The sequence below is a fragment of the Lotus japonicus genome, chromosome 1 (assembly GCF_012489685.1).
Source record: "Lotus japonicus ecotype B-129 chromosome 1, LjGifu_v1.2".
Classification (NCBI taxonomy): domain Eukaryota; kingdom Viridiplantae; phylum Streptophyta; class Magnoliopsida; order Fabales; family Fabaceae; genus Lotus; species Lotus japonicus.
In genome coordinates, this window is record NC_080041.1 from 116,091,005 (window position 1) to 116,100,142 (window position 9,138).

General features: G+C 34.1%; 2 long non-coding RNA genes across 2 annotated transcripts; one reads left to right on the forward strand and one right to left on the reverse strand.

Moving 5' to 3' along the window:
- The first annotated feature begins 1,069 nt into the window (after positions 1-1,069).
- LOC130729614 (uncharacterized) lies at positions 1,070-4,098 on the forward strand. The gene is made up of 3 exons (XR_009016059.1): positions 1,070-1,526; positions 1,946-2,004; positions 2,786-4,098. It is a non-coding gene; the product is annotated as an uncharacterized LOC130729614 (long non-coding RNA).
- A 323-nt stretch (positions 4,099-4,421) lies between these two features.
- Positions 4,422-5,798, reverse strand: LOC130729613 (uncharacterized). Its single transcript, XR_009016058.1, has 2 exons — positions 5,695-5,798; positions 4,422-5,413 (listed from the first exon to the last, which is right to left on the reverse strand). It is a non-coding gene; the product is annotated as an uncharacterized LOC130729613 (long non-coding RNA).
- Positions 5,799-9,138: the final 3,340 nt, after the last annotated feature.

Below are 9,138 nucleotides of genomic sequence, written 5' to 3' on the forward strand. Positions count from 1 at the left end.
CAAACCCGTGGGCACCCGGCCGAATTCGACCCAATTTTAGGTGAGGGGGGTGGAAACCGATATAATTAGATTTGGGTTTGGTATTGTAAAACCCGCACCTGAACCTGAACAATATATATATATATATATATATATATATATATATATATTATGTTAACAACTTGATTTGTTAATAATTTGGTTATATCTGAACAACAAGGTACGATATTTTCTTGAGAAAAGTTATAAAACAATTTGAATTTAATGGATATATACTGTCAGTGTAAAATAGTTTTGCACTGACATCCAATTGAATTCCGCCAAATAAGCAAATATGTTTTTATTTTAATTAAAATTAAAAATGAATGTAACTCTCTCCTATGTGGCAAACATGGATTGTATGTCAGTGTAAAACTATTTTACACTGACAATGCATATCCATTAAACTCAAACAATTTTTTCACAACAAAATAATATAAGTTGCGTTTTATTTTGCAAAAAATTGTATGCATCAAGTTAGGCTAGGGCGTGGATTCGAGGCTACAACACCCGAAACTCGACGGGTTTGAGTTTGAGTTTGGGTTTGAGAGAGGGAAAACTCGAGCCCGATCCGACCCATTGCCATCCCTAACCAAAGTACACAGCTTCTTGAAATGGGAAAAGGAACGTGTGGTGATATTTCTATTTTGATGGCTTCACCCTTTCCACTTTCCACTGAATAAATTAATTAATAAAACTAAAAAGTGCATTGAACTTTACAAGAATTAATAATTATAATGAAAAAGGTTAAAAGCACATTTGTTCTCCCACGAATTTCAATTGTCTAGAACGAGTCCTTAAACTATTTATTTAGCAAGCTGAATTCCCCACGTTTACGCCGTTAGTGGCGTTGGTCCTTATACCATTTTCCATCAAAAAACTAGCGATTTCGGGGACTAAAAGTACAATTAAACAAAAAATTAATATAAAAATGAAAAATTAGTTGTTCTTAATTTTTTTTCTTCCACTGAATTGAAGGTTTTATTAAAATTTATTTTATTCATGCTTAACTAATCTTTTGAGTTGAAGTTTAGATATTGTGGTCCTTATCGACTAAAAAAAGGAAGGGTCAAAGGAAGCCGCGCACAAAAAAAGAGAACATGGCCCAGTTATCACAAAAAAAAACTATCAGCTAAAGGCTCAAGAAAGATAGACCAATTTAAGTTCAAAAAAAAGAAAAGAAAGATAGACCAATTCTGCGTTCCCCTTCTTAAGGGGGAGAAGACCGGGCAAATCTCCTAAAAAAAAGGCATCAGCAACAGCACCCACCTTCAACCTTACAAAATAATCCTGACTCACATAATATTTTGCCATTTAAAACTCACCTAGCCTCACATCCCACTTCACCAGTTTTTTAGTTTTAAGAGTAACAATTGCATGGTTGACATCTCTTCGGATTACATACACATCTGTTCCATATTTTGCAGAATACTCATAAAGAAAAATTCAAAAACAAGATGACGAATGATTGGACAACAAGATTATCAAGGGGCTTTGCCATTCTTCAGGTAATATGAATTTCACATTATTTTGTGTCATGACAATCTGGAATGTTAGGATTATATTTCTATTTAAGAAATTGATTTGCAATTTCACACCTGGAATTTAATCATAGGTGTGGGAGCACTAACACAAATTGTGAGTTATATTTTTAGCAGGTTGTTTTACCTGCAATGATTAATCACATTTCTGTACAACAGTAGACCCTATGCTTGAACACTTCACAAGAGAAGTGAGATCATAAAACTAGTACCTTATTTTTTTTTGAAAGAAAAACTAGTACCTTATTAATGTTATGATAGTGCAGTATTATGTTAATTGCTTTCATATAGAAATAAGAGCTGAATCTATAAAACAACCTATCATTCAAGATCTACCATTACTAAGGTATTTCTTTTAATCTATTATCTTATTCTACAATATACAGGTAAGTGAAGAAGTGGAGCGTGCTTTGGCGAAATCGGGGCATGTTAAATTGACTGAAAGGTGCGTTTCCCCTTTTAAATTAGAATTCTGAAAGAACTCATAATGATATTTTTAAAGATGATCTCATTATCAATAATATCACTTATAATTTGGTTTTTGAACATATCACAATGGCATAGTTTGGTTCATATAGCTGACCTCACTTAGTACGATAGAGCTTTTGTTGTTGTTTAGTCATAAATGCTTGTATAGTACGATACCGACAGCTAATAACTAATAAGCTAATCATAATGTTACATGAAAGTAAGGGAGTGCACTAACTAATTGTTGTAGAGTATCAAGTGTCATCTAATCCTTCATTTTATAACTTGTGGTGCATTTTCTCTTTCTTTATTTTTTAAAACTTTTTTGTCAGCCCTTAGAATGTATGCAGGTGATATCATCTTTTGATAGTGAAATATGTGTTCGTATTGTTATTTTGGTTAAAATATATAGTTAATGGGCCATGTCCTAACCTATGGAGTAGATAATTGGGTCTTTTTATTTTAGATTTAAAGGCCCTAGATACAGCGCAGGAAGCTCATTAATAATTTTCTCTCAGATCTGCTTGCTAAGCATGTCACTTTATATGGTAATTGATCAATTTCTTTCTTATTATGGTATGTGTTTGCTGTATATAGGCTTTTGCATACTTATATAGAGTCTTCTAGTATAAATTTTTTTTTTTTATATGTATCCTCCTAACCTTTAAATTTTTAAGGTCTCACTCATTAGTGTTTTTATATGGATACATTGCTTTATATGATTTAGCCTCGTTCTTATTTATAACTGTCTCCGTAAGGTAAAAGAATGGCTTGAAAGCTTTGGAATATTTGATCAAAAGGTGATGGTGCTGATGAGGAATCTGAAGATGGAGTTGCACATTTACATCATGAAGACAGTGTTAAAAACATGTATTTAATTTTGAGCTGCATTGGCTGCGCCCTGTTGTAGGCATTCTTCCAAGCACATAGCTGTTATTGGGATAGTTGTATTGACTCCCTTGCAGCTGGTAAGGTTTGAAGTAATTCATTGAAAGCCACCACATGTCTTGGGAGAGTAAACTAGGCACTATCTGAAACTCTCACCCAATCCATAACTAAGCATCTAAAAAATTCAATGATACAATTTAGCAAGCTAGTCATATTTTAAAAATGCATGTTAATTAATCTTAAAGGTTAGTGATCATAAATTGAAACATGCTTATAAATAATAAGCACCAAATTGTGGACCCGAATTCCCTACAGTTAGGGAATCTTGCATTCGGTGCAGTTAGAGGTCCAGAACCAACCTTGATCAAATCCTTAGATTTAAAATATTATTACACTCTTAAAATAATATTTTTAAATTAGAGTTGTAGGATTTTGATCGGGCAGATGTACTTCTATGACTTCACTGAATTCAAGATTCATTTACTTTATCAAATAGTTTACCTGAGATGATATAACTTACAAGAGCCGCCCGAGGATGGAAGCTCCTATGGAAGAAAGCCTTGGGCAACTATTTCTTTCACATGATCATCCATCCTCAGGCTGTTTTCTTGTTACTTATGTCGTCCCAGGTAAATAATTTGATAAAGTAAGTGAATCCTGAATTCAGTGAAGTCATAGAACTATATTTGCTCGATCAAAATCATACAACTCTAATTTAAAAATATTAGTTTAAGAGTGTAATAATATTTTAAATCTAAGGATTTGATCAAGGTTGGTTCAGGACCTCTGACAGCACCGAATGCAAGATTCCCTAACTGTAGGGAATCCGGGTTCACAATTTGGTGGTTGTTATTTATAAGCACGTTTCAATTTATGATCATGAAAAAGAGAAGAGCCCCAATGGAGGAAAAACAAGGCTGCAAATAGTCTTCTTAGTATTTGCTTGGAAGCTTTTCATACCACATCCTCCCCGACTATTTCTTCCTGGCAATATCAATCTTTTTCTTTGCTTTGCCTTATTTAGAAGGATGCTACCATTCCACATCAAATTTGACCAGGAAGAAAAGGGCTCAGTATTGGCTCATTCGGCCTAGATTAGAACATTGTTGCTTACTTCTTTGGAAGTCCTCTTGTTGCTCCTGGGTCAACTATAGTTAACGTATTGATTGGATTTTCATGTTCCCATGTGTTATTGTTTCAATTGCTTATTAAAATAATTTCTATGATAGTAGAAAATTTCTCTTTTAGTCCCGACACATGACTCCAATGGTGCAGAATATAACATGTCAAAGATTCTTAATGAAAAAACTTCTGAGATTAATTTGGATGAATATAACAGTTACAATGAGATCTGTTTGAGCAACACATTTGTATTTAACTATGGAGCGGGTGATACGTTATCCGTAAGTATACATTACACTCGAAGTAATATAAAAGATTGTCGAACCACATGGATTGGGGAAACACCAATTCACATAAGCAAGAGTTGTTTAGAACACAAAGAAGTAAAGAAAATTTATAAATTTGATTGGTAGAGAGCTTAGTTTTCATAATCAAAGAATAAATTATGTTAAGAGCAAACACTTGGGTTTAGCTTCACCAAAACAAGTTATATGCTTTAGATAAAAGAGAGTATATGGAATTTCATGGATCATTATATGGTTAATCTAGCCTAATTCTTTAAGTGTTGATTCCTCAAGTCAAGTACAACTTTCAATGAAATTCCTTTGAGCCAATTGCACATAACCATATTGCGAATCCATGTTACAAGTAGTTTTTTTTTGGATGCTCTAACACACAAGCACAGAACTTCAGCCCTGGTAATCAATTAATTCAAAGTCAGTTGCATAATTACAAGAATAAGAACGAACAGACATGGGAAGGAAGGACCTTGTTACAGTATATCCCTTGTTGCGATCAGATCTGGATCTGACAAAGGAAGGACGAACATATATGGATTGAAGAAGGGGTTCTTGACGACGGCGGAGACAACGCTGATGAAGTAGAGATTCTTTCAGCGAAGTGCCTCCTCTTTGGTCTCGTTCTTGGCTAGGAACCTCCGCGTGAATTGTGGGTAAGGTGTCTCCTCTTTGATGCGTGTCCAGTAAGTTGTGGGTGAGTTTTTAAATATGGATTCTTGAACTTTTCTTGATTTTTATGGGAATAAGAGAGAGTGGAAAGTGATATTGATGATGAGTTTGAAAAGGTGTTGTAGGAAGTGAGATTTTGGGGTTTTTTCTAGGTTTGATAATGAGTTTGAAGACAACCTGGAAAATATTTGTGTTCAATTTTGAGTTGTTTCGGAAGTTGAGTATCAATACTTATCAGAGGATCAAGATACTGCGTAGTTGTGCTACAGTTTTGTGGGGCAAGATAAGCTATTTGATGATGCCTCGGTTTGAGGACCTTTTTGGAGTTTGGGAGATGTTGATCTGCATTTTTGCGTTTGGTCCTGTATACTGTCTCATTTTGGGGATGTTCCTTTGTTGAGGATTGCTCTATTTTATTGTGGGAGAACGTTAGCATGTCCAAACTTTTAGTGTTTTAAAAACAGTAAAGGTGGGGGTGTTTTTGCCCAAAATAAAAGGTGTTAATTGCTATACTACTCCTTCTTAAAAAGTGGTGGGTGTGTATCATAGCATTCTCTTATTGTTCTCGAAAAAAAAAATCATAGCATTCTCTTATATATATATATATATATATATATATATATATATATATATATATATAACCAAAATAGGTAGGCAGAAAAATAGAATGACAAGAATAAAATACTTACAATAATAGAGCTTTTATTGAGAACATCAAAACATGGATTACAATGCGAAAGAGATATTACACAGATTATGAGAGAGAAGGAGATGAGTTTTTTCGGATGCCTTCCCCGAATGGGTAAGCTTTCTTTTATGGGTAATGATATATACACACCTCTTTTTTTATACACTTCATTTCCACCTATTTTTATTTCTATCTCTCTCCTCTTATCATCTATCACATCTTATACTTTCTCACTCTTACTTTTTCTTTTCTTCCTATCTCTCTCTTCCTCCACCTCATTCCACCTCATTTTGAGGTGTGAATAAATAATTATTGTTCTTTTATACATACTTTGAACCACTACTGTATCTTGGGTTCTGATAACTCTGGTTACTTTTTTGAAATAACTCGAGTTTTCTTTTTTGAAAATTATTGATGACTATTTTGGCTGCTTCTTCTTTTGGGTTGATGGCTGATAGAACTTGTCTGCCACGCCTATCATTTTTGTCATTTTTCCATGATTTGCTTTGATCTTGATCCAAATGTCTTGTCTTTTGCAATTATGTCTTCCACTTAATAGAAAGAGTGGAAGCCCATATTGAAACAATCATCTTCATTTTCTTGAAGATAATTATTGTCTTGAATATTGGAGGAAGCTTCGTCTTCTAGTGAATCAGATTTTTGACTTTCCGAAACTAGCTCCAATCTAGATTTGAATTCTTCTTGAGAGGTGGCTGAGGCTAGTTCAACCATGATCTTTGACTTTTCTTGTAAGAACAAGGCATTTTGGTTGATTAGAGGCGTAGATGGTGTGCAAGTTAACTGTGCTTGGCTCTTCTGGGTAAGAAGATAAATTTTTGCCCATTCATTAATTTTAGCCTTCTGAATTAACTTGATGTCGAACTTAGCCCACCATTTAATCCGGATAGCCCTTTGAAGTTGATAGAGATCAGTTTCATTATAAAGTTGAAATGAACACCAATCCCAGGTCATTATCCAGGAGATGGCCTGTGAAGCAGTGAAATATAAAAGCCTTTCTTCTGGACGAAAATGAGTCTTTTGAACAAAGTGTTTGAATAAAGGTTGGACTTCTTCAGGGAAGATGCTAAAATCTAGTCCTACCTGATGAAACCATAACTTGAACCATTGTGGGAATCTCAAAGAAATTCCCTTTTTGAACCATACAAACCATGAATGTTGGAATGGTCGGAGATATAGAAAGTAGTACCATGCATCCATGTAATCAAAGTAATTGTGCCCTGATGGAGTAAATTCTCTTGAGAACTGTTTTGATTAGAACAGAGGTTGGCTCCATTCTTGTATGTTGAGAACTTTGAGGATCTTCACCTTTGAGTAAATGATTTCTCCATTTTTGTCTTTGTTATGGGTAACTTCTATTGAGTTAGTGTCCACTAAGGTAAACTCGTAAAAGAGTCTTCCTTTTGAAGGGTGCCCGGGCATGTAATGAAAGTTTGGAGGAAATACTTGTTTAGCAATTTCTCTTGGGTGACAGTCAAACCAAGCCTTTTCGATCATGATTGACGGAAGGCGTTCTGGTTTTTCTTGATACTCATATTGTTCTGTCTTTCCTGGAGTTTTTGAGGAAATTGTGTTATGATAGTCTAGTATGGAATAATTGTTGGATATTGGGACTAACGAACTTTTTGATTTTGAGGGAGTTTGTACTATCTGAGAGGCAGTGGGCCTCTGAGAAGATTTTATTGGTGTTGATGGGCTAGGAAGCTTAATCATTTTAAGTGGTGTTACTACCACTGGGGTTGATGATCCTACTATTGAATTTGGTAGTTTTCTGGTTGATCCCAGTGGAGGACCATAATGGTCTTTCGAAGTCGGTTTTTCACTCATGGTTTCCCTATTAGAATTCTCTTGTTAGAAAATCTAGAAGGGAATTATGATCTCCTTTAATATGAATAATATCAAATTCAAAACATGAAAGTAATGATTGCCATCTGGCGAAAATATGTTTTGAAACCAAATTTTTAACATCCTTTTGTAAAACAGATGGGGTCGCTTTGCAATCGGTCTTGATTAAAAACTTCTTGTTAAAAAGATAATCTTGAAATTTTGTAACACATAAAACGATTGCTAAAATCTCTTTTTTGACAGTTGAATATTTTTGTTGGGCAGGATGCCAAATTCCTGAATAAAATCGTACAATTTGTTCTTTTGAAGAATTAGGACATATTTGCTTAAGGATCTCACCATAACCTAAATTTGAGGCATCTGTTTCTACTATTAAAGAGGCTTCAGGGTATGGTATTCCTAGGCATGGAAGATATTTGACTGACTGTTTTATCTTTTGAACAGTTAGGGTCATTTCTTCTTTCCATTGTGGTGGATCTTTCTTAAGCCTTTTAAACAAAGGAGCACATATGACTCAGCAACGGAACCAATCTGGATGGGTTTGATAAACCGGTTGGGAGAGGTTTGGAAAACTATTGTCTAACCCTTTAAGTTTTATTGTTGACTTTGTTGAGGATACACCTTGGGATATCTACCTTGTATAATTGTTCAGGAGTTCTAATAGAAAATGAATTTGATCTATTCATCCTTAGAGTTAGGTTTGTTCCTTCTTGAATTAGTTCTCGTACTTGTATATTATGAACTTTTGGTTGAGGTAAAGAGTTCTTGAATACCCATTCTTCAGGAACCTTACTCATCATTTCATCATGAGTAAGCTTCTTCGGAACTTGTACTGAAGATCTCTTTAGATTTGCTTCTAACATAACAGTTTCTTGTTTTGGTGATGATCTTAATGCTTTAAAATTATAATTAATTTTTGAAACTTTATAATAAACTCTATATATTATTGAAAAGGGATCACTTTCTTCTTCAAATATGTCATCATTTGCCAACAAATCTAGTTGCAAAGCTTTTTAGTCCAACTGTTTTGTAAATTCATGGCATAGTTTGGATAACAATTGAAGAAAACATGACCATCATGAAGGTTTGATTCTAAAACGGCAATTAAAGAATCTTTTGGTTTTAACAATCTCATGTCTCTCAACATGACAATTATTGGAGAATTGATTCCTAGTCAGAAATTAGGTTTTGCAGCTACTTGCACTAAACCTATGTGAATGAAATTATATCCATTTTTTACATGTTGATCTAAAATATCTTCATTTAACAATTTTATGGTACTCTTGTGATCAGAACTATGCTGACAACACTCTATTGTAAAAATAGAGTCGTCAGACCTATTGAACAAAGTAAGTTGTTTGTAAATTTCATTTTTCTTGACTATGGGTATTGACCAATTTTGAAGGGCTCTTTCTATAGAGGCTATTTCTAGTTCTTGTTGAGACAATCTATTGATCTCCTCGATACTAGAGGCTGAAGGTTGGATTATCATTTTATTATTAGGTTTTTCCAAGCTTATCTCACTTAAGGTTTTAATTAATCTGGCCATATTTTAATGAGGTTTGTACCAGGGTTCGTGCTT